This window comes from Chelonoidis abingdonii, chromosome 2, assembly GCF_003597395.2.
Source record: "Chelonoidis abingdonii isolate Lonesome George chromosome 2, CheloAbing_2.0, whole genome shotgun sequence".
Classification (NCBI taxonomy): Eukaryota; Metazoa; Chordata; order Testudines; family Testudinidae; genus Chelonoidis; species Chelonoidis abingdonii.
In genome coordinates, this window is record NC_133770.1 from 142662645 (window position 1) to 142688575 (window position 25931).

General features: G+C 43.2%; 1 pseudogene; it reads right to left on the bottom strand.

Annotated features, from left to right (window-relative positions):
- Positions 1-442: 442 nt before the first annotated feature.
- Positions 443-25931, bottom strand: part of LOC142046262 (uncharacterized) — a 38570-nt pseudogene continuing 13081 nt past the window's right edge.

A 25931-nucleotide genomic window follows, 5' to 3' on the forward strand; every position in this document is an offset into this window, starting at 1 on the left:
AGTCTCAGACAGTTTTATCATGATCTTCTATAACCTAGCAGGCCCTGGGCAACTTTAGTCAGGGCTTAACCCCCTTTTAATCTACAACAATCCCCTCCTTAACAGCCAGTTGATTTCAATTAGGCTGTCACTAAATTAGTATGGGTCCCGTAATGGGGCAAGTTTCCACCTCCTCAACGCCTAGTGGGTTGCAGCCGCCAGTGGAGCATTTTTGTTCTTGGTGGCAATGCTCATATCCCAATCCAGTTCTAACCTCATCTACTCATGAGGCGATGTATGATTAGATATTATTGGGTTGCCCACTCTAATTGTTGCTTTACCTGCTTTATCCAACAATATATACATATTAACACAACTAAAATTACAACTTGTATTAACATTATAAAATGGATGTAAAAGGATATGGAACACCTTTAGCAGGGTGGGTGCGGGGGGGAGATTATCAAAACAATGTTTCCCACCACTGATGTTCTCCAACCTTTTTTACTGTCTCTAGTATTGTTTTATGTTTTCACCTTTATGGTGTACAGTAATTAAAACTCTCTTTGCAGCCTCTTGAGCCTTTTTTAACAATTTATGTAACAATTGTTAACAGTAGATCTGATGGTCTAGAAGTTCTGCCATTAGTGACAAATTCACACCAAAAGGCATGAGGTATGATATACACTCAAATTTTCAATTAACAACTGACATGTAATCACTGGTAAAGTATACATAAAATCACCACCTTCCATTTTTATAACATTACAAGCACACATGTTGAAATCATTATATACAGCTTGATTATACATTCCATTAGTTATCACATATTTAGAAATAGGGCTGCCCAGAGCATTCAGGGGACCTGGGGCAGGGCCAGGTCTTCGGCAGCAATTCAGCAGTGGGTTCCCCTCAGAGGGAAGGACCCACCGCCAAATTGCTGCCGAAGAATGAAGCGGTGGCAGTAGAGCAGCCTAAGTGCCGCTGATCATGGCTGCTTTTTTCTTTTTTTCCCCTCTCCGCTTGCGGCGCTTGTACTCACCGGGCGGCGCTCTGAGGATTCGGCAGCACTTCAGCGGCAGGTCCTTCACTCACTCCGAGTCTTTGGCTGCACTGAAGGGCCCGACGCTGAAGACCCGGAGTGAGTGAAGGGCCTGTGTGGTAAACGTCCAGAACCCCTTTGTTAAATCTATTGTAGAGATGAACTGGGCACGTCCCAACTTTTCCAATAGCTCATCGGTGCGTGGCATTGGATAGTTGTCTGGACGAGTTACCGCATTTAGCTTACGGTAGTCCACGCCAAAAGCGTATTTTCTCCATCTGGTTTGGGTACCAGAACTACTGGAGATGCCCATGCACTGTATAGATGACGGATGTACCCATCTGTAGCATGTGGCTGGATCTCCCGCTGTAATAGCAGCTTGTGCGTGAGGGGACACCCGGTAGGGTGGTGTTCTAATTGGGTGAGCATTACCTGTGTCAATGGAGTGGTATGCCCGTTCAGTCAGTCCTGGAGTGGCTGAGAACAATGGTGCGAAGCTGGTGCACAGCTCCTGGATTTGTTGCCGCTGCAGACGTTCCAGGGTGGTTGAGAGGTTCACCTCTTCCACGCCCCCGTCCTTTTTTTCCGTCATAGTAGATGCCATCAGGCCACTCAGCGTCCTCTGCTCCCTGGACTGTAAACTGACAAACCTGTAAGTCTCTGGAATAAAAGGGCTTGAGAGAATTAACATGGTACACTTTGGGTTTTAGTGAGGAATTGGAAATGCTATGAGGTAGTTAACAGCTCCCAGGCGCTCTTGGACCGTGAATGGCCCCATCCCATGATGCTCCATCTTATGGGGCCTGTTGCGCCTTCAAGACCATACCTGGTCTCCTCTCTTGAAGGAACGGTCTGGTATGTTTATCGTACCAGGCCTTTTTGCTCTTCCTGAGTATCCTTTAGGTTTTCTCTAGCAAGGGCTAAAGAATGTCGGAGGGTGTTTTGTAGGTTGCTGACAAAGTCCAGAATGTTAGTTCCTGGAGAGGGGTGTAAACCCCTCCCATTGTGCTTCACCAACTGTAATGGCCCCTTAACCTCATGGCCATACACAGTTCAAATGGTGAAAACCCTAAACTGGGATGTGGTACAGCCCTGTAAGCAAAGAGCAACTGCTGCAACACTAGGTCCCAGTCGTTGGAGTATTCATTTACGAATTTACGGATCATGGCCCCCAAAGTTCCATTAAACCTTTCCACCAGGCCATTGGTTTGATGGTGGTACGGGGTGGCAACCAAGTGATTCACCCCATGATTTTCCCACAGGTCTTTCATGGTGCCTGCCAGGAAATTAGATCCTGAATCGGTAAGGATATCGGAGGGCCAACCTACCCTGGCAAAATGTCTGTTAGGGCCTGGCACACACGCTTTAGCTCTGGTGTTACCTAGAGCCACTGCTTCTGGCCATCGGGTAGCAAAGTCCACGAAAGTCAGTACGTACTGCTTTCCCTGGGTGTCTTTCTCGGAAAAGACCCAGAATATCCACAGCTACTCGCTGAAATGGGACCTCAATTATGGGGAGTGGCTGGAGAGGGGCCTTGACCAGATCTTGAGGCTTTCCCACTCTTTGGCACACCTCACAAGACTGGACATACTGGGCAACTTCCTTGCCCATCCCCTCCCAGTAGAAGGACTTCCCCAACCTGTCTTTGGTTCTGTTCACCCCAGCATGACCACTGGGATGATCATGGGCTAAGCTTAAGAGCTTCCCCCTGTATTTAGTTGGAACCACCAACCGTTTGTGCGGCTGCCATTCTTCCTGGCGTCCACCAGAAAGAATTTCCTTGTATAAAAGTCCTTGGTCTATAACAAACCGGGATCGGTCAGAAGAGCTGAGAGGCGGTGGGTGCTCCGTGCCGCCACCCAAGCTTTCTGAAGGCTGTCATCTGCTTCCTGCTCAGTCTGGAACTGTTCCCTTGAAGCTGGGGACACCAGTTCTTCCTCAGACTGGGGACTTGGGCTTGGTCCCTGGAAGTGATGTAGATGATGGGGTTTTCTGTAGCTGGTGTACCGCTGTCCGCTGGTGCACCTGGTGGTATTTCAGGCTCTGCCTGAGCCTCTTCGGTATGGTTGTCTGTTGCTTCTGCCAGTTCAGGCTCGTTGGTCCCTTCTGGCGTTGGGTTGAAGGTGTGGTTGCACTTGCTTGTGCTGGTGCTGGTTGCTGTTCCAGTTCCGGGTCTGGGACTGGAGGTGTTGTGGCTGTTTCAGCCGTTGACATGGGATCCGGGTCCACTACCTCAGTCTGGGTCTCTGGTAACACAGACAGGTTCTCTGTGGACGGCTCAGGAATAGGAATGGGTCTGGAAGCTTGCCTGGTTTGGCTGTGTAACCATTCCCTCTCTCTTGGACTGCTTCACTTGGTTGGCCAAGTCTTCCCCCAGTAGCATGGGGATGGAATAATTGTCATAGACTGCAAAAGTCCACATTCCTGACCAGCCTTTGTACTGGACAGGCAGTTCAGCTGTAGGCAAGTCCACAGCTTGTGACATGAAGGGGTAAATGGTCACTTTGGCCCTTGGGTTGATGAGTTTGGGATCGACGAAGGATTGGTGGATAGCTGACACTTGTGCCCCCGTGTCTCTCCACGCGGTAACTTCTTTCCGCCCACTCTCAAATTTTCCCTTCGCTCCAAGGGGATTTGAGAGGTATCTGGGCCTGGGATCTTTGGTTGCTGGGGGTGCAATGACTTGCACCCGGGTGGGGTTATTCGGGCAGTTGGCCTTTGGGCAGTTGGCTTTGATATGTCCCGTTTCATTACACTTATAGCATCTTCCAGATAACGGGTCACTGGGTTGAAGTAAGTTACTGAAGACTGGTGAGGTGGAAGGATAGGGTGTCTGTGGCTTTCCTTGGTTTGTAGGTGGGGTTTGGGTTGCCCTCGGTTGTAGGGTTTATTGTCGCTCGTGTGGGTTTATTGTCGGTGTGGCCCTGGGGTTTTCACTCCCCTTTACAGTAGCTTTCTTGCTCTCTGCCACTGCCATCCATTTGGCTCCAATCTCCCCCGCCTCGGTGAGAGTTTTGGGTTTTCCATCTAGGATGTACGTGTTATGTCCTCAGGAACACCATCCAAGAACTGCTCCATTTGCATGAGGTGGCGCAGTTGTTCAAAGGTTTGAGCCTGGATCCTGCTATCCAGGCGTCACAATGCTTCCCCACGTAGTAGGCGTGTTTGGGAAATGACCCCTCTGGTTTCCACTTTTGGTTTCTGAACCGCCGACGGGCGTGATCCGGGGTTATCCCATTCTGGATCTGGCCATGGGTTAGAAACAGTTTATACTCGTTCATTTGGTCCCTGGGCATTTCAGCCGCCACGTCTGCCAAGGGTCCACTGAGGTGTGACCTCAGCTCTAGCATGTACTGGTCTTCAGGGATCTGTACCCAATACAGGCCCTTTCAAAATTTCTAAGAAGGTTTCTGTGTCATCACCTGCCTTGTAGTTGGGAAATTTCCTGTGCGGTGGAACAACAACTGGCGCCGGAGGGTTAGGATTTGCTGGGCCCTGATGCTTAGCCTGTTCTATTCCAGTTCATGCTTTCTCTGTTTTTCCTCCTCTTTCCTTCTGTTTCCATTTCTCGTTGTTTTTGCTCTTTTCTTCTGGCTGCCTGTTCTTCTTCTCTTTGGTAAGGCTGCCTCTTCTTCTTGTTGTTTTATTTGGGCGCCTGCTCTCTCGTTTGTTTGTTGTCTTTCGTGATCTGCCTTTTTTGGCTTCTTGTTCTCTTTTGTGTGCTGCCAGTTTGACTTGTTCCTCCCTTTCTTTCATTCCATCTCTTGTAGTCTTTTTTCCATGTCTCGCTTGTGATCGGCTTCTTTTGTTTGTTCCTCTGCCTCTAGTCTCGCGCGTTCCTGCTTTAGGCATCTTTGGAACTCATGGTTTCTGTTTTCTTGTGTTGTGGTGCCCTCTGGTGTCTGTTGTCTGAATTGCTGGCTTTCTGTCTCTTGAGATCTGCCTAGCAACTGATTTGACTTGCTCTAGCTCTGTTTGATAGGCAATTGAACCAAACAAAAGCTACTGTATTCACCTGTGTGCGTTTGCTGGCTGGGTACTTAAGTCCCAATTGTTTAACAAAAGACCTGTAATGGTTCTCTTTAATGACTCTGCTAAAATGCAAGCTGCTAAAAGCAGGCAGAAAAAAAAATTTCTCTCTCTAGCACTTTAAAACCAACCCCTTTCTCACTGCTAATCCCTAGCAGGAAAAAAAAAATTAATATAGCTACTGGCTTCTGGATTCGACTTCCCATATCCCACCGCTGCCTCCATGTGGTAAACGTCTGTCTCAATCTGGACTTAGAGTTCAAAATCTGAGTGTTTACTGAACCTCCCCCAAGCTTATACCCAGCTTGGATCTTACTTCGCTGCCACCAGATAAGATTTAGGCTCTTATCAGCCTGGGTTCCCCAAATTCCTTGGGGGGACCCCCTCTCTGGCCTCCCCAACTTTCCCTGGGAGGACCCCCCAGACCCAGACCCCTGGGTCTCCCTATCTCAACGGGAAGCTTCCCCCTTCCTGGGTGAGCCCCCTGCTCTACTCTCCTTGAATGCAAAACCAAGAGAGCTGCTCCTCCCCCGAGGCTAGGCATTCAAAGCTAGTCCCAGCTCCACCAAGAGATTCAGCCCCTCCCTTTGGTCGTGCAGTACTTAAGAAAAAACCTTGGAAATACAAGAGAACAGAGTTGAAATCTTTCTCTCTTTCCCCTGAGGCGATTTCTGCCTGGGAACAATCTAGTAAAGCTAATATAAAGAGATTTTCCACCCCCTTTCCTGTAGCCTCACTAGAAAAACCAAAAAATTCAACCAGGTTTTAAAAAGAAAACTTTATATAAAAAGAAAGAAAATACAGAACAATAATACTGCATTAAGAAACTCAATACAGGCTCTTGCTTATAAAAAAATATGAATAAACAGTCTGATTTAAAAGATAGCCCAATTAAACCAGTCCAGCACAGTACAACACACATGTAAATACAACACAAAGCATATCACAGCCGATTTGCCTTTGTTTCCTTTGTACTCACACTGTTGTAGGAGAATATTGAAAGAAGATGGAGTTAGAAGGAAAAGCTTGTTTACTCCATAGCCGAGGAAAACAAAAAGACCCAGAACAAAGTAAACAAGAGGTTCCCACCCCTGACTTTTGAAAATCCAGTTTCCTGATTGGTCCTCTGGTCAGGTGTTTGGTTCCCTTTGTTCACCCCTTTACAGTAAAAGAAAATTAACCCTTACCTTACCTATCTACGACAGCCTGCCGCTGAAGTGCTGCCGAAAACTCAGAGCAGCTTGTGGGGCTCCTGCGGGGCTCAGGGCCTGGGGCAAATTACTCCATTCCTCCTCCTCCCCGGATGGCCCTGTTTAGAAATGGTTCTAAAACATACATATCCTTTTCCAATGTATACCACTTCAGTCTTATCAGTCTCTTCAAGATGTACTTCGAAATGGCACACTCCTTCATTGGTATTAAAATGTGTCATTAATCTTAAAAGCATTGTCTTCACATATAAATCCTAGTCCTTTTTCTACAGTACAGGCTTCTAAATCTATTCACTGCCATTTATCATTGTCCCATATGGCCCATACCCTATGGTATACTGGATAAAGTACAGAACTCGTTTGGGTAATAAAGGGGCTACACCTTTTCAACAGTAGTGTCAGCATCAATTCAATTGTTGTCTAACTACTCACAATAGCAAACATCATAGTAAAATTTACTGATCTCCGCAGGCTTGTATCTGTTGTTCCTTCTGAGTCGCAGCACTCCATATATGCAACTTGATTATACATTCCATAAGAAGATTTATGACATTTCTTACCCAGGCTTGGGTTTATATGCACTTTAAGGCAAATAAACATAACTCTTTTCAGCACCAAGAGCCTTCACAATTAATAGATGGTCTTGTTCATTCATCTTTTCCCATTCTGGCAAAACATTTGCTATTAACTTTTGACCAATTCCCAGTTCTGACAAGGATGAGTTTAGAGGTTTCAACAAGCCTTGCATCCTGAATATTACAGTTTCCAACTTATTTGCCAAAACATCTACATCCATGCTATTAAGTACTCCTAATCCAGTTCCTGCTCTTCCCAATGTTTTATCAACTACATTTCTTTTAAATCGTTTAGTGTGTGAAAACCAATTATTAATCCGCTAGTCCATCCCATGTGTAGTGTAGTTATAAATGGAATACATTCAGATCTTACAGTAGATATGTTAATAGTACGCAAGGATGGCACCAGCTTTTTTAATGACTGAACTGGCCCGATTATCAGTTCTTGTACATGATCACACTTTACCACACGGGGTTCTATTTTTGAAACTTTAGAGGCAAGGGCAGGAATTATTAAGAATTTTTCAGTAAATCCCTCAGGCCTTTGTATCTTCCCCTTATACCTTTAAGCTCAAGGTCATTTGCGCACTTATGCTTCCTTTATACTACACATAGAAGGATATTGAAAGAGTGCTACATCTACCACTTATCTCTTCCTCCCTATTGTACCACGGGCTGTTGGTATTCATTTGGTTTGCTCAATACAGTCAGTGCTCCTTCACATAATCACTCTTATTTTAGTTACATCTCCAATGAGTCGGTAATATTTACAATAATCTCCTACAAGGTTGTAGCATTAGTGGATTTACTTGGGAATATTTTATTTCTAACACCACAGTTTGTCCTATTTTGGTCCAATGGGGTGCATGCCAGGACAAAAAGTGACACTTAGGTTGTACATACTTAAAGAAAAGGGTATTTTGCCATATGCAACTGTCCACATTACTTTGTTTACTAATACAAATAGTCAGATTAAGATGATGATCCCTGTTAATGTCATAAAGCACACACTTAATTCCATTATTTCCTTTAGTTATTTGCAGAGTAGAATTTAGGAATATATCCTCCTTCTGGTTAGTGCCCTGCTATTTACAACTAACTATACCACTTTGTTTTCTAGTCCAAAAACTTACATTGAGCTCGCATTCTCTCTAAGCATCTATATTACAGAGCTGTCTTTTGGGTTATTGCAATAGCGCTGTTCAGATGTTCTTTTACCCAGTACAGTATGTTAACAGTGGAGTTTTCCTTTACCTGAACTTTAATTATGTAGTTACTCACCATACCTTCCCTCTATAATTGTTTGGTAGGTAACAACCACCAGTCCTGCCAAATTATCCACTGCTCAACCATATTAAGGCCTTCAGTATACAAAACATGACATGCCTTTCAGGGCCACTTATCAATTACCTTTCCATGACTTCAGCTGAGATGAGTGGAACCATTTTTGAACCCTCTTTTTGCCTTGGTGAATTTCTAGTTGATATACAGTAGAATTAGCCTTATCCACAATTCTCTCAGGTCCCATCCATATGCATCCTGAGGCATGGTTTTTCTCCTTTATACCTCTGTGCATCACCTGATCTCTTACGTTCCTTTCAGTGAGATGCAATATTAGTCCTAAGTGCTTCTCTATCTTTTGCACATTGGCCTTTAAGACAATAACTACTTGTCATTGAGTAGAAGACACCGACCTCAACAAATTCTGCATCCATTGGTCAGTGAGCACTCTGGGGTTAGCTCATCTGGAGGGTTCTGTCCTAGCCACCATTGTTCAAGCAATTTCATTTCTCAGCCAGTCATGGCTTATAAGTAGTGACCCAATGTATGGCCATAGTCCCTCTTAAGCCACTAGGACTATTGGTAGCTATTCATCCCCACATTTTTCTTGTTGGTTAACCACTTTTCTCAAAGCTGTTTTTAAAGTGTTATTAATCCTTTTCACTTGCCCTGAATTCTGGGGATGTCCAGCAAGATGCAATCTCTGCTTTATTTCAAAGGCCTGATAAACCCCCTTTGTCACTTCTTCTGTAAAATGCAATCCCTGATCTGAATCTATTTCTTTAGGTACTCCCCAGAGGGAAAACACCTGTCTCTACTAAAACATTGGCAGTGGTATTGTCTGTATTATTCTAAGTTGGTCTAGCTTCACTCTATTTTGTAAAACTGTTCACTATCACTAAACAATATTTATCTTGGAAAGTAAAAGCAAACTTGTACCAGGAACATGGAAGAAGCGGGATAGCAAAAAAAGGCATTAGATAAATCAAGTATGGAAAACCATTTAGATCCTCCAGCTATAGCCACCATGATCTTTGGGTATTTAACAACTATTGAGGCTGTCATAGGAATCACTTTATTTAGAGCCTTATAATCCAGTTAGTCTCCAGATCTTACCATCTGACTTCTTTGCAGGCCAAATGGGAGAGTTGTTGGTACTCTTCTGTTCCATCACACCTCCTTATTCCAGAAGTGACTATAGTTTCCTATAATCTCTCTTCCGCTTCTACTGGGTATTGCTACTGCTTTTGTGCTGGGGGATCAAGTCTTTCCACATTCTAGCTTGTTCTTGGCCCAGACTTGGGAATATTGCTGGACTATGTCTTGGATGGGCTGCTTCTATTATGGCATTGCTACTTGCTCATTTGCTTTTAACGCTGCCACCCTGTGCCTTGCTGGCACAACATGCATGTCCCAAATGGGCTTTTCCCAAGAGGGATGACACAACAGAGCATGGTTAGCCAAAACCACAATGATCTTTAGACATTTTAACATGTCTATCCCCAATAGTCCCAGTCCTCGTAGTTCCATTTTTCCAAACTTGCCTTTTTCTGTCACTAACTCAATGCTTTACCTGAGTGTGGCTGTAAATGGTACCCGAATTTCCTTTCAGTTGAATCCCTGTAACTGGATCACTTTCTTCATTGCAAAAATTCCCCCCTTAATGGGATTTATACTGAGGATGGGTTTCAGAGTGGTAGCTGTCTTAGTCTGTATCAGTAAAAACAATGAGGAGTCCTTGTGGCACCTCCGAGACTAACAGATTTATTTGGGCATAAGCTTTGGTGGGCTAAAACCCACTTCATCAGATGCATAGAGTAGAAAATACAGTAGTGAGGTATAAATACACAGCATATGAAAAAATAGGAGTTGCCTTACTAAGTGGGAGATCTATGATGATAAGCTAATTCAATTAAGGTGGAAGTGGGCTATACTCAACAGTTGACAAGACGGGAGGAAAAATCACTTTTGTAATGCTAATGAGCTCAATGTAATCAAGGTGGCCCATTTCAAACAGTTGACAAGAAGGTGTGAGTATCAGCAGGGGGAAATTACTTTTTGTAGTGACCCATCCACTCCCAGTCATGTCCCGTTTGCAAATTAATTCCAGTTCTGCAGTTTCTCACTGGATTGTTTTTGAAGTTTTTTTGTTGAAGAATTGCCACTTAAGTCTGTTATTGAGTGTCCAGGGAGACTGAAGTATTCTCCTACTGTTTTTTGAATATTATAATTCTTGATGTCAGATTTGTGTCCAGGCCAGTCCTTGCTTACAGACACCCCCCAGCCTGAAGCAAATACTCACCAGCAACTACATACCACCGAACAAAAACACCAACAACAAACCCTGGTGCATATCTATTCAAGGGACACCATCATAGGATTTAACCACATCAGCCACACCATCAGGGGCTCGTTCACCTGCACATCTACCAATGTGATATATGCCATCATGTGCCAGCAATGCCCCTCTGCCATGTACACTGGCCAAACCAGACAATCTCTATACAAAAGAATAAATGGATACAAATCTGACATCAAGAATTATAATGTTTCCCTAGGCATTTGTTCCTCCCTAATTTCTTCACAGTTTCCCACTTGAATGTCAGCTGGAAGGGCAGTAAATTCATTCAGATCCATATACCCCCATATCACATCAATTAAGTCTCCTGCAGAGTAGCCTCCCTTCCCTCTGGGAAGCCTTTGAGCCCTACTTAGCCAACTCACGGCCATATCTTTAGTTAGGCGATCTAAAGACTTTCCTATTGTCTTGTCTTGTTCAGGAATTAATGCTTTGCTTTTTATCCAGGTTTCCTGGGCAGGTTGGGTTCCCTTTCTGTGGGTTTGGGTATCAGAAACATTGGTGGATTCACTCCATTGCCATCTAGCTCCTTTAACTCCTGCACAAAGGGGCATAAGGGATGACCAGGTAGGGACAGCAGCTCCCACCAGTTATCTTCATACTCATCAATAAGTGGATACAAATCAGGGGTGCCATCATCCCCAGACCCAACTTACTACATCCCCTGCTCCCATTTCCTCCTTCCTGAATAGATGCTACAATTCCTTTTAACACTCCCAATTTCAATTGCAGTTCCCTTATTTGAACCTGACATTCCCAATGATCTGGGCCTGACTTACCCTGGGATTCTTTCAATACAGTCCTTATAGCTCTCTTGAGTTTCCTGAGCTTTCTTTTTCCATCCCTCAACCTCTTTGCTAAGTTGATCATTTCTCACTTTCTCATTATTGAGCTTATTTTCTAGCCAGGTTATGTCCACGGCACTTTTCAACTAATCTCCTTGCAACCCATTAATTTGAGCTTGCAATTTTTCCATACTTCCTTGTGACTCCTCCTTTTCACTTTCTAATTTCTGAATTGTACTCAAAGCATCCCTCCTCTGGTTTTAAATTCTCTACACACCATAATCATCCTTGCAATGCTGCCCTTTTCTTTGTCTTTCTATTCAGTTTTGACTTTTTCCCCAATGCTACTCAGCTCTTCCACAGTGCACACTGTTGCAAATAAGTATCTGGGCCCCTATATGCCTCTGGTGCTCAGATTGAGGAGAGACATTTTTGAAGTACGAATTGCTCTAACTCTGAAGAAGTTTCTGCCATTTTGAATTCTATTAGGGGAGGTCCTAAAACCCTCCAAAGCCTTGGAAGCCTATGGAGTACACACAACTCTACCACAGAAAAAGGTGACAACCCTTTTATTTGGCTCTGATTTCAATGCTCACTGAGGCATGACAAATCTTTTGACCAAATTTTGTGGGTAAATCAGGCCACACCAGTTATCAGACAAGAGCCTTCCACTCTCTGTTTAAACAAAATGTATTGAGTACTTGAGCAAGCAACTATTGACCATTAACAGGACCCTAACTTATGCAGTCCTAGTAGCGAAGTCCCAGAATGGAGCTGGCCAGGCACCAGAATGAGTCCTTGGGGTCTGCGTTGAGGGATCTTGACGGCAGCTAGACAGCCTCAGCAAACCCATTGAGTCCCAAACTTCTCCTCACAGTCTGTCCTTTATACTCTTCTACACAGGCTGTGTTGTCTTGGTAACCACACATTATCTGTGCACTTTCTGTATAGTTTTCTGGAACCTTCTCTATCTTTTTGGGTTCATTCGCCTCCTCCCCCCCCCCCCCACTCTCCTTTGACAGGTTCTAACTAGTCTCAGCCAGTTTTACCATGACTTTCTGTAACCTACCAGGCCTTGGGCAACTTAGAGTCAGGCTAACTCCCTGTTAATCTAGAGTACCTCTCCCTGTAGTCTTTGGGCTGCATCCTGCTGGTGAACTGTATCCAAAGAAGGAAGCACTGGGATGTGATGAGTCCCATCCCCCTGAGAGTGCAGAGAGAGGTACTGTGCAGCTCTGTGGGCTTCAGTACCCCTGCTCCCTGTAGAAAGTCTGGGCATCTGGACTGTGCTTTCCCTCTCTCTGCAAGGAGTTTTGCAGTGGGGCAGCCAGAGAAGGCATGGCTCAGTGCTTACTTGTGTGGCTGCTGCCTCACAAACTTGCCTTTCACTTATTTGCAACTGCTGGATAATAGCAACTTTTTGCTGGCAATTGAGAGGTTGCTGATAAATGGAATCTACTATATGTGGGGAGAATCCTCAGCCACCAAGGTCCTCCCACCCTCACAGTTAGCCAAGAAAAGTGGCAGACCCTATTAGCAAGCAGAGAAGTCTGAGGTGTGGTCTGAAATCCAGAGATTAGACAGGTCTGATCACCCCCCACCCATTGTGCAGATACTTGTGGTTGGTATTATATATTTTAATTTCCAATAATTGAAATGTATTTGATGTTTACTCCCCCCAGAAACAGTAGTGAAATTTGAAGATGTTTAGGATAGGAAGTGTGTAATTCCTTCTGAGGAAAAGAAGAATGAGGTACACCAAGTTGTTTAGTTACATCATTTTTTCCCCTCAGCTAGATATTCCAGCAATAGGTGCTACAGTGGCCTCTGTGATATCAAGTAAGCACATTGCTCCTGAAGACAAAAACTACAGCTAGCAATTTGGAGACCCCAGGTAAGATCACACAGTTTCCTTCCCTGAGTGCTGCAGCTCTTTGTTTACACACTGGGTGGGAGGATTGGTCCACATTTGCTGACCATATCACTTGTGAAATCTCCCTTTGCTGAAATGCAAATATATTGCTTCTACCAACTCTGTAACTGTCAAAAACATTTAAAAATATTACTTTCGCCTAACTAGCAAGATCTCAGTTTATAAAGAACAGACCACTTAATTATCATCGTTACCCTTCAGGAATTTAGAGCTATACAAAATAAGGATTTCTTTAGGCAATTTTTTTTATTTAGTAAACTAAACTTTGTAATTTATTGATTTATTTTAATGTGGAGAATGAGAACAGGTTAGTGTTTAAGTTCCAAGGTGGATTCATGCAAGACGTCTGAATTACATCTAGGTCTCTTCAGTATGAGAATCTGAAGCGTGAAGTACATCAAACTCTTCATCGAAGCTGCAAGGTATGAAAAATGTGTATAGCCTTCTCAAGGACAAATACAAAGATTGCTTTAGTAGTAGTTCAAACAGACTCTCATTCTGCATAGTGAATTTCATATTGTATTTCACAATGGAAAAACTTGACAGAGAAATGCTCCTCTTAAAAATGCATTTGATTAAATGAAAGAATTTTTCATGTACTGAAGGTTACTCGTATACTTGTACCATTACAAAACCAAGTCAAAACAGTATGTAGAGAGGGATGCAATAAGCTTCTTCAAACAGCTGGAGACTGAGCCACATTTTGCATTACATTACATAGCATTTATTCAAGTCCAGTCTTAATACTGAAATGAATCTAGTCTTACTCCATTGATGTCATGTCTCTTCTGTTTAAATAAACAGTACAATTTTAAAATAAGCATTAGATTTTACATGACACTGAACCTATACAATCTTTCTAATGCAATATATTCTTTTCATAAGATTATAAATGTTTAGGGTTCAATTCTGCCTTTCAGGCATTGCCAGCACTAAGTGGCAGTCCAGAGGTGAAGCTCTCAGTAGAAACTCCAAGATGTCTGATGTCTTTTATACTAAGACACAGGCTGTCAGAGGGAGCATTGACACTGCATCATCATTTCACAAGCCATGCTCCATTCTCATGCAAAGGCAGCTCTGCAGGCATGTGGGCTTGGAAAAGAATGGAAAAAAATGTCCATGCGCTACACTGGATTGTGATGGTCAGATCAAGATCAATTTAGGGAAGGCAGGACTAAAATAAAAGGGGATTTTAGAAGGTTATTCATATGGACAAGATGACATTCAACCTGCAAATCTCAATCTACTAAATATGTGTTAAACTAATCGAAAGGACTGATATATTCAGTAGGAAGAAGATATTTGGAAAACAGTAAAGCTAGGAAGACTTAGGCATGGCACAGGATAGCATTCTGAATAAGAACTTAAAATGTTACTTGACAGAAAGAGATCCTGCATTTCGTAAGGTTGTGGATGCCTATGAAGACTGAAGATCTTTGCCAATCATAAGCAGGCAGAATCTGTATATTTTTTCTAGTTACTAAGTTAGACAGGAATAGATACTCCCACACTCAGATCTCCCTTTAGAAAATAGATACAAATATGGAATGCTTCACTGATTTTTTTTTTTTAAATTCTGTCTTATGGTATGATCTAAATTGCTTGATGCAGCTATTTTAAAAATGTACAGTAATACAAGGCAATTTTCTTAATATCAAAAACCACATTAAGACTCTGAAGAAGTCTAGTCAATGTCAGTGCAGCACCATGACACACAGTCTCCTATAAGAACTGAAGATATTCTGCAGAATTTTCATCATGCTGAATTGGAATTTAATAATACAGCTCCTTCTTATTGTTACAATTTGTGTGTGTAACTCCTGATGCACAGAAAACACTCCCCAAGCATCTATCATAAGACCTTCGGATGAGGACATGGGCAAGTTGTCTGAATTAGCTATCAGTTACAAACAAGTCTCTAAGCATTCCTGAAGTTGAAATTACTCATATCAGTTCAGTATGTCTGTTTGAAATGCCCTAGAAAGAAATTTAAATTGACAGACACACAGATAGAAATATTGAAGGTTCACTGGACATCAGCTATCAATGACTATTTTATCTAGAACTCTAGACTTCCTGTTTGTTTATGACATATTTCTCACAGGTTTTTAATCTTTGATATTAAATTTTAGTCCCACTTTACCAAGTTTCATGTTCAAGTTTGTTCCAACTTTACTATAGCTGTAGTTAGGAATGTTGGACTTGGTTCAGCATTACATCCACCCAATTTTACACCAGTGTAACAACATTGACTTCATCAGAGTCACATCAGCATAAAACTGGAGCAAGGCAGCAATCAATCAAAACCACTGTTCACGCTTAAAGTGGCAGGACAACAAAATAGTTTTCCATTTCCATGTTTATAGTTGGGCCAGTAAGAAGGAATCAAGGACCTTTTTATCCTATTGTCTCAGGAGGGAAGAAGTAATATCACTAAGTTCAAAATTTTACGAATCTTTTAAACATTTTTTTTTTGCAGCTCACAAACCTGTTTGATTTTGAAAACTTCTCCTCCTTCTGTAATTTAAATTTTGTTTCCCCTACTGTGGTAATTCATTTTTTTTGGTTAAAAAAAAAAAGTCCAGAGCCTTTTCAGTTAAAGGGAAACCTGTTAGGCATAAAATAGCACATTACTCCCCAAATAAAGGCCAGTCCAATGGGGTAGGTGTCCTTCATATGATTTTCATCTCATATTGTAGGTAAGATTGTTCATAGAGCAGTGTGGGTATGCAAAGGGGAGGAAAGAGCACCAGGAACCTCCCTCTTTGCACCTGCACTTGGGCCAAGTGCAATGCTAGTCTTTCCACTCTCTGGTGGGAAGACAATATGAGGCTTGTGCTCAGCTGCACTGTGTGCTAGATGCTAGATTATGTAAATTGGGTAGGTGGTGGCAGAGCAATGACCTTATTCCCCACATACAAAATAATCAGTAGAGCTGTCTGGGTACCTCCTGGAGCTCTCTCAGTGGGGAAGTGCACCTCCACACAGTGTTAATGAGAGGGAGGGCTGTGCTTTAAATGTAAGTGTTTTCCTCTATTAGTATTTTACCCTGCCTTCTCTCCTCCCATCTCATCTACATTCTTTCACAAAGTCACTTTAGTGGAACATTAGCCCAATAATGCCTGAGTCCAAGTCAAGCTCTGAACCTACGTTATGTGAGTTAGCCTGATCTAATCAAAATATTCCTCAAGGTAATTTTCCCTCTGATACACTCTTGTTTTTTCAATAGGTGGATAGATAGCTCCTCAGTACTTCATATACCTGTTTCATTATGCAACATCAAACATGATCTTTGAGTGAATAACGGTCATCATTATCATAAAGGGCAGCCATCCAATACGTGGTGTTTGGGCAACATCATCGTTTTAGGGTCCTGCCACACTTTTTATCTGTTTACTAACCATTCAAAAACTGAAAGCTCCAAAGTGATCTTATTACACGTTAACAAATTCAGGGTAAATTCATCTAACTGGAAAGAATCTGCACAAAGCTTCTAGTCTAAGCCTTTGTGAGCATGACAAAGGTACAGTGACAATAGATCAGGACTTGTAGTCAACTTATGGTTTTGTAGTAACTACAGGGCTTAAATCCTGGCCCCAATTGAAGCTAATAGCAAAACTCCCACTGATTGCAGCAGGGCCAAGACTTCATCTCAGGAGAGCAAATTAACTGTTAAAAATGGAAAACCATTTTATAATCTTAGTATAATGTGCTTTTACAGCTGTCTTTTGGTAAGAAACAGCTACTGCCCAATTTTCTTCTCTTACTGCATGTCTCATTTGTAATCAGTCAGGTTTTGTCAGAGCAAGGACTTCAGAACCAGGTTCTGAGTAGAACTGCATTAGGATTTGGCACTGCATTAAGGTGATTATAATCATATTAAGATGTTAAAGAACCCCAAATACTTAACTGAAATCTTGAAATTTTGTGTTTTCCTATTAAATGTTAAAGTATGTATAGTCTGTTGGATTAAATGATGTATCCTTCATATCCTAGAGTTACTTTTTCATCTGCTTTTCATCCAGTTCTTTTCTGGTCCTTTCCCATTATTTTGATTCAGGTCTTGCTGTTCCTAAAAGATTGGTTCCCTTATAAAGATGTCTGGGTTTCTGCAGCATGAGGCTCTGTAAGGTTTGTTTGTTTCTTTGTTTTTAATCTTTTCCAGTACTTTCTAGGTGTGCAAACACTTTTAATATATATTAGCCCTGAAAGGTCTTATCTCTCTTACATACATCTTTGTAATTCCCATTAATGACAATGGTGTTTATACTTTCATATTAAAAGGAAAAGAAACTCCTTAAATATAAGCAATCATACTTTAATCAAATTGTTTATGCAACCTTTACCTGCCGCTAAATTTTTAAAGATTTTTTTTTATTTTTTGTACCATATTCCAGTCAAATCTGTAATGTCTGTAAAGCATCCTACAGATTCAAATCAATGAATGTAAACATCTTTAGGCTACAATCTGCAAACACTTACACATGTGCTTAACTTTGATTTCACCACCCTATACCGAAAACCCACTGACCGCTGTGCCTACCTTCATGCCTGTAGCTTCCATCCTGGACACACCACGTGATCCATCATCTACAGCCAAGCACTGAGGTACAACCACATTTGTTCCAGCCCCGCAGACAGAGACGAATGCCTACAAGATCTTCACCAAGCATTCTCAAAACTACGATGCCGGCATGAGAAATAAGGAAACAAATCAACTAAACCAGATGTGTACCCAGAAGCCTCCTGCTGCAAGACAAGCCCAAGAAAGAAACCAACAGAACTCCATTGGCCATCACCTATGATCTTCAGCTAAAACCTCTCCAATGCACCATCAGTGATCTACAACTCATCCTGGACAATGATTACTTGCTTTCACAGGCCTTGGGAGGCAGGCCAGTCCTCGCCCACAGACAACCCGCCAAGCTTAAGCATATTCTCACCAGCAACCACACACCGCACCATAGTAACTGTAACTCAGAAACCAATCCATGCAACAAACCTTGATGCCAACTATGCCCACATATTTACACTGGCGACACCATCACAGGACCTAACCAGATCAGCCACAACATCATTGATTCATTCACCTGCACGTTGACCAATGTAATATATGCCATTATGTGCCAGCAATGCCCCTCTGCTATGTACATTGGCCAAACTGGACAATCCCTATGTAAAAGGATAAATGGACACAAGTCAAATATTAGGAATGGCAATATACAAAAACCTGTAGGAGAATGAATTTCAACCTCCTGGCCACACAATAGCAGATTTAAAGTAGCCATCTACAGCAAAAAAAAAACTTCAGGACCAGACTTCAAAGAGAAACTGCTGAGCTTCAGTTCATTTTCAAATTTGACACCATCAGCTCAGGATTAAACAAAGACTGTGAATGGCTAGCCAACTACAAAAGTAGTTTCTCTTCCCTTGGTGTTCAGACCTCAACTGCTAGAAGAGGGCCTCATCCTCCCTGATTGAACTAACCTCGTTATCTCTAGACTGATTCTTGCCTGCATATTTATATCTGCCTCTGGAAATTTCCACTACATTTATTTGACGCAGTGGGTATTCACCCATGAAAGCTTATGCTCCAATACATCTGCTAGTCTATAAGGTGCTACAGGACACTTTACTATATATTGTCGGAGAAAATCAGAGTTCTCACTCTCAGGTTGGGTGCAGCAAGTCAGATACTGTATTATCTCTAGCAATTGTGTGAAGGGAGAGAGCTAAACAGGTCTTTCTATAGGTAAACAATTACAGCAAGCATTTATTACCTTTTGTTACATATAATAATGAGCAACAGCTGCATTTTGTTTATACCTATGTCATCCTGATGTCTTATTTTTCTCACTTCTATTTAGACTGTAGTCTACATTCCATAGTTATCTAACACAAGGTCGCAACACTTTTCACACAGTTCTTTCCCACTCACCTCACACAATCCTTGCTTCTACAAATCTCACATTATTAGGGTTACAGCTAGCCTGACTCTTGCTCACAGAGGGGACTGTTTGCACTGAAATCCCCTTCAAATCCCTGTCAGTTCTTGCTCTATTTCCATAATATTGTGAACAAATTCTAGTGAGAAACACGTATGTAAATATCACCTTTCCTAAGATGTTTTTAAATGAATTATGATCAGAGATTGTATAAGGATGGGAAACATATATGGGAACGAGTCCATCAATATGGCTTATATTAATTCAAGGTAGGTTAGCATAAAGTACTACTATATCTGTGATGCCGTGTGTACATTACACGGATTTAACTACTGTTCCTTTTTTTAAAAGATAAGTCACTGACAGCTTCCCTGTATGCATATACTTTTACACTTATTGAGGTTCCAATTGTTTCTCATTTTCTTCTGTTTTCATCTTGGAAGATTCATACTTTACCTTTTCTCCCTCACATTGTCTTGTCTGTCATTCCCTAACTATAAAGTTTAGTTTTATTTTAATCACTAATAGCATTTTGTTAACCCGCTCTGATCACTTGGGATCATATACTTTAATTTATTTGAAAGGACAAGCACTATCAATCCAACACTTTCTTACAACTATTTTATTTTTACTTGAGAAGTTTGTGACTAAAAAATTAGAAGTATTTGCTTTTCACAACTTACTAGACTTTTAAAATGATATTTAAAGGATTTGGAGGGGCCATATGCATTTGATGGTTTAGTGAATAAGATCATTAGTGGGGATGTGCCTAGATCTTGACATCTGTATTCGTGATCTGACACTTTGCTTTATCTGTATTTGGAAATATCATGATTATGAAAATAATGGGTAACGTAGATAACTGGTGCAGTCTGAGGCTTTAATTAAGCTTAAGTTTCACCCTAGGTGGTGGGATACATCAATTGCAAATGACAGGATCAAAGGTGAGTCTGGGTTATTATAAGCCTCATATGTGAAAGATCTGAAAACAGAAGCAGCTGCTGTTGGGCTTGCCCGGCACAGTAGCTGCAGTGAAAGTTATTAATAGCTGTCTAACTGCTGGCAATTTTGTATCGGTTTGACTGGTCAAAAAAACAGAGTGCCTTGGAATCTACACAGAGTGTAAACCTCCTTTAATTAACAAAGGCTAAATCCTGTGGTACCCTGTGAATCCACGAAGAACTAAAAAGCATGTAGATAGCACAGGGACAATGCTGTACAGGCAGGACTTCACACCCAGAGTGTGTGGCAGAATCTGCAAAACAGGTCTCCACAAGCTCACTAAAATTGATGAGACTGAGGAAGGAGTGCAAGGCAGAGATATCCTGCAGGGCTTGCAATTTGCAAATAAGGATGACTCTTTGATCATAGGGGCGCCAGCCCTCTGGACCCAGTCTGATCCCAGGATAAGTCATGTCAGTAAGAGCCATCTCGGTTTTTTCAGGGTTGTTCATAAACCCTGTCCTGTGGATCTTTCCCAGTACAGCATCCAGAGTCTCTAAATTTGCCTGCCTGGTGGTGGTGGAAATTAGTATGTCATCGACATAACTTAAGATATATTCTCTGTTCCTTGTGTCCATCCACATTCCAGAGACATGCGTATGACAAATAGAGGGGGTGTTTTGCAGCCCTTGTGGGATTCTGCTGAATGTGTATTATTGTCCCTCATAGGTAATCACAAACTTATGTTGGGGGGCTGCATGGAGGGATATTGAAAAGAATGTGTTTGCCAAGTCAAACACAATAAAGCATCTTGCCCCTGATGTAGTTGCTGCCATAATTTCATTATATTTGGCCACTACCGGAGCGGGGTGGAAGATGGCAGCCTTTACGGGGCCCACTCTGTTAAGTGAGAATTCACAACAATTTCTGTCACCTTAACCACGGAACATTGCTCAGCAATCTCCTGGTCATCAGTGCAGTAACTCAGCTAAACTATCGGAGCAAGACTAGGTGTTACATGGTTTAGCTCATGGTGGTCCATTGTCAGGCACTAGGTTTTGCGGTCTGCCTTAAGCACTGGCCAAATAGGGGAGTTGCAGGAGCTCTCTGTTTCCCTGAGCACCCCTTGCTGAACTAGGGCCTGGATCATAGGTTTTAGCCCCTCTACAGCAGCAGCAGGGTACCTATACTGCTTGAAAGGCCTTAGGTCAGGTCCATCCACCCAACCTCTGCTACAATTTTGCCATGTTGCAATTTGTGTGTAGCAAACATTCCTGGATATTTCTGTGCCACCTCAGTTACATCAGCTTCCCATTTAGGCATAATGATATTTTCTGGAGCCTTCAGGGCAGTGACCCAATGGGATGCTGATATTTATGACATGCTGATTTGCTTTCTTGCAGTTGATCAGCTGTCTGTTTGGTAAGTCCATGATCAAATTTCGCTTTGCCAAAAGGTCGATTCCCAGAATGCCCTGACTACCCAAATCCTGGTTGCCAAAGGAAGCTCAGGTTGACACAGTATGTATAGTGCACTTAATCGGTCTTGTAAAGGCCACCATGCTGCTACCCCCATTAAATCCCTCAAGGATCCTTCATGTTGCTATGGGAATCAGTTCTACTCTAGGTTCTCCCATGGAACACAAAAGGGAAACCGAGGCACATGAGTCTAACTACATAGGTTGGCTTAGTTCCCCCGAACTCTCCCTCCATGGTGACCATTGTTATGTGTCTTCCTCAGCTATCATGGAATATGGGTGCCTTCTCTGGGGAATGAGGAGGAGTCTGGTGCCATCACAATAAGGTGGAAGAGGTGGATGCCTGCTGTTCTGGTTGGCTCTTTTCATGTAGAGCCAACCTTTGCAGAACCTCTTCAGTGGGCAGCCTGTCAATATCATCTTTGTTTTCAGAATGCAGCAGCTGCTTCCACACCAGGTTGTGGAATGCTTTCTGTTCCTGCCGGTGCAGGCTGCTTGATTGTCCTTCTTGATGTTGGTGAGATGCTGCTGGTCTTTTAGTGCTTTGGGAGTAGCTGGGACTTCCTTGAGGACTTTTCCTGAACTGCTTGTTTTCCTTCTCAGTTACCACAGACACTCGTTTTCTGTGGACAGACAATGGGAAAGCTTCTCATTGTTTTTCAAATGACTCTCTGGTGATGTTCCATCTCCCCCAGAGTGATTATCTGGGGATCCAGTGCTCCCAGGGTCACTTTGAGTATTGAGGTGAGTCCATGCCAAACCACCTCTCAAAATTTGGGAGTGTTATACAATGATGCTCCAGCTAGCCAATGGAGGATGGTTTTTTTTCTGTTTAAATATTTCTCTGGACATTCAGTGGCCCATTGGCACTCAGAATAATAATGGCAAATAATGTTCTTGTGCAGATAATAAAATTTTAAAATGGCTTCATATAACTGCAGATTGGAATCTATATCTACAACCTGAATGTGTCCAGGGAGGGCACTAAAATCCTCCCCTGACTCTTGGCTATGAGGTTGTTCAGGTCCTATACCTGCATCTCTAGTCTCTCAATCTGTGCTGCATAAGTCCTATTCTGGGCCTCGATTCCCTCTACTCTGCAGCCCGTCTTTTCTAATTTTATATCACAAGCCTTTAAACTGATTTTCTGCCAGTGTGGCACTATACTTATTTAGCGCCACACAGACTGAATACAGGCCATAAATCAGAGCCCACTTTTTAACCTTCTTGGAAGGCTTTGGTTTCCCCTGGACGAAAGCCTCCCACTTTTGGGTCAGAGCGGCGAATGAGTCCCTCCCCTGAAACAGTCCCTCTGCCCAGGGTTTCTTCACTTTTCACAACAAGTGCACACCAAACACAAAGGAATTTGTGATCTGCTCCAGCAGGGAGGTTCTGTAGGTCCACGCGCTCATGCCGGCTGGTGTGACAGGAACCGCCAGAACCTTTGGCGGTATTGCCCACTACCAGGGCTGGATTAACTGTCCTGTCAGCCCAGGGCTATTAGATTTTGGGGGGCTGCTGTATACAAGTCTTTTTCCTGGGAGGGAGTTTGGTGCAGGAGGAGGCTGGGGAAGGGGATTGGGGTGGAGAAGGGGGATTCTGATCTGTTGGGGTGGAGGAGGGGGTGCGAGGTGCAGGCTGCAGCCAGGAGGCACTTGTTACAGGTGGCTCCCAGTACCCAGCACTTGTTACAGGTGGCACACCAGGGCTTAGGCAGGCTGCGTGCCATAGCTCCACACCAGTCCCAGAAGCAACCAGCTGCTAGCACGTCTCTGTGGCCCTGGAGAGAGGGGGACAGCATGTCTCTGTGTGCTGCCCATGCCCGCAAGTGCCGCACCCATAGCTCCCATTGGCCAGGAGCTGCAGGGATGGTGCTGGGGGTGGCGGCAGTAAGCAGAGCTGCTCCCCCATCCCCTTCCACCAGGGGCCACAGAGACCTGCTAGCAGCAGGCCACTTCCGAGAGTAGTGTGAGGCCACGACATGTAGGCAGCCTGTCTGAGCACCCCGCTGTGCCGTGGGACTTTTAGCAGCCCGGAGACGCTGCCTGTGATTTATTTTTGTGTGGCCCTTGAGCTGGGGCCCTGGGCTGCAGCCCCTAAAACCCCTGCCTTAATCTGGCCCTGCCCACTACTAGTGCCCTACGTGCTTGGCAACAACAGTTGAACACACCCAGCACTGGCCGGCATGTGCTTGAGACAGGAATGTGCCTCCCTCAGTGCCAGTATCTGCAACTTTACTGGGGGGCTGGGTTAGATCCTGCTTGAACCAAGCTGGTCTCAGTGTCCACACTTGCTCCACAAAATCTAGGCTGCCACCTGATGCAACACTAGGTGGAGAGACAGTCCTTCCAGGGACTGGGCTGTAGTAGCTGCAGGTCACCGCTTGCCCTCCTGACACAATTGGTTGAGACCGCCGCTGGCTTCGTGCCAGTAGGATCAGTCTGCGGTAGGCACAAATCTCACAGCACACAGGCTGGGCCACTTGTCCAAGGCATAAGGGTACCACAATGGCAGTCCACCAATGAACCACTCTCTTACTCTCACCGGCACAGAAGGCTGTCACTTAAATTCGCCCCTGAAAGGGCTTTTCTGTGGCAAACAAAGCTGGTGACTCTTCCTGGTCTTAGAGGCAGGCAGGGAGTCTATGGCTTCCAGGTCACAGGAGACAGCCAACATACAGCTCTATCTGCAGCAGTTCTCAGCAGTATTCCAAGCAGAGTCTTGCAAGGCCCACCCACTGGTCCCTGTTCCTGCGCACTCGGAACAGCAACCTGCCCGCACAATCTCTGGGTTGCAGTTAACTAGCCAAGCAAATAATAAGAGGGACAAAACAAATAGGGAATCTTGCCACGGTCACCACAACTGTTCGCTTGGCCAGGACAAGAAGATTCGTTCCCCCTAATCTCGCGTCTATCATTGGGTTGTTACAGTCCCAAATGCAAACATACAATGGGGTAAGGTGCAAAACAGTTGACATGATTTATTAAAATAAGATAAGTTAACATTGAGTAGGACCTCCAAATGTACAGGACCAGATATAAACAGAGTAGGCAGTTAACATATAAAGAGAGCTTGAAGCTCAGACCTACCCTAAGTATACAGGTAGATGGTGAGAGTTACTGAGATGTCACTATACCATGTCTTGATGGCAGGAGCACTGGATGGTGGAAGATGTGAGACAGCAAGGGGCTCAAAGACAGGACCACAGGCAGGTATGCTGATCTTTCCCCGGCGGGTCTTCTCCGTGAAGACGGGGCAGCGACCAGGTAACTGATTTCTCTCCCTCACTGGTCTTTTCCCTGCAGCGTCCTCTGTGTGTCTAAGATCCAGAGACTGAGGACAGCCAGTGGACTGCTGCCCTTGCATGCAGATTAGTAACCCTAACCATAAAACCAGAGCTGTTATGATCTTAACCTACCTAGTAGGGTAGCAACCCTAATCCTAAACAGGAATTCACTGTCTCAGGCGGACAGCCCTGAGTGACCAGGGAGATGGGCTATTATAATCTCCTGTTGATGGGCAGATTATCCAATGATGTGTGGCTAGCCTTTCACGCCTTTTCTCAAAAGTCCACCAAACTAGTAGAGAAGCATAGCAAACATGGATGCCCAACAACAACAACAAATGGAAAACAAGATGGCTAGATAGAGAAATAGATGTTAACCAAAAACTGTCCCTACTCCCCAGGTAACTTTACAGAGTTTTACTTAAGTTATTCTGTTCAGATGGTGGGTTTGATGATCCTCTTCTCCTATGCATTCCATCTCCAAATCCCATATAGTTCCAAGAGCTGCCAAAGGTGACCCCTGCTCCTGATCCATGACCTCAGATATTTTTAAGAAGTATGTCTATTAGTAAATTATGTTAGTCTCCCTGAGGCTGTAATGAAGTTAGTGTTTTAGTGTGATTTAGAGATACTCATATGTTACTTGTGGGTGGCAGTATGATGGAAGCGAAGGAAGTCTGTTGTGGAGGTGAAGTCAGTGAGTGTACATGTGTTACAATTAGGGCTGTCAAGCGATTAAAAAAATTAATCACGATTAATCATGCTGTTAAACAATAATAGAATACCATTTACTTAAATATTTTTAGATGTTTTCTACATTTTCATATATATTGATTTCAATTACAACACAGAATATAAAGTGTACAGTGCTCAGTTTATATTTATTTTTATTACAAATATATGCACTGTAAAAAAAGGAAAGAAGTAATATTTTTCAATTCCCCCATTACAAGCACTCTAGTGAATTGAGTTGAACTTATGAATGTAGAGTTATATAAAAAAAACCTGCATTCAAAAATAAAACAATGTAAAACTTTGGAGCCTGCAAGTCCACTCAGTCCTACTTCTTGCTCAGTCAATCAGTGAG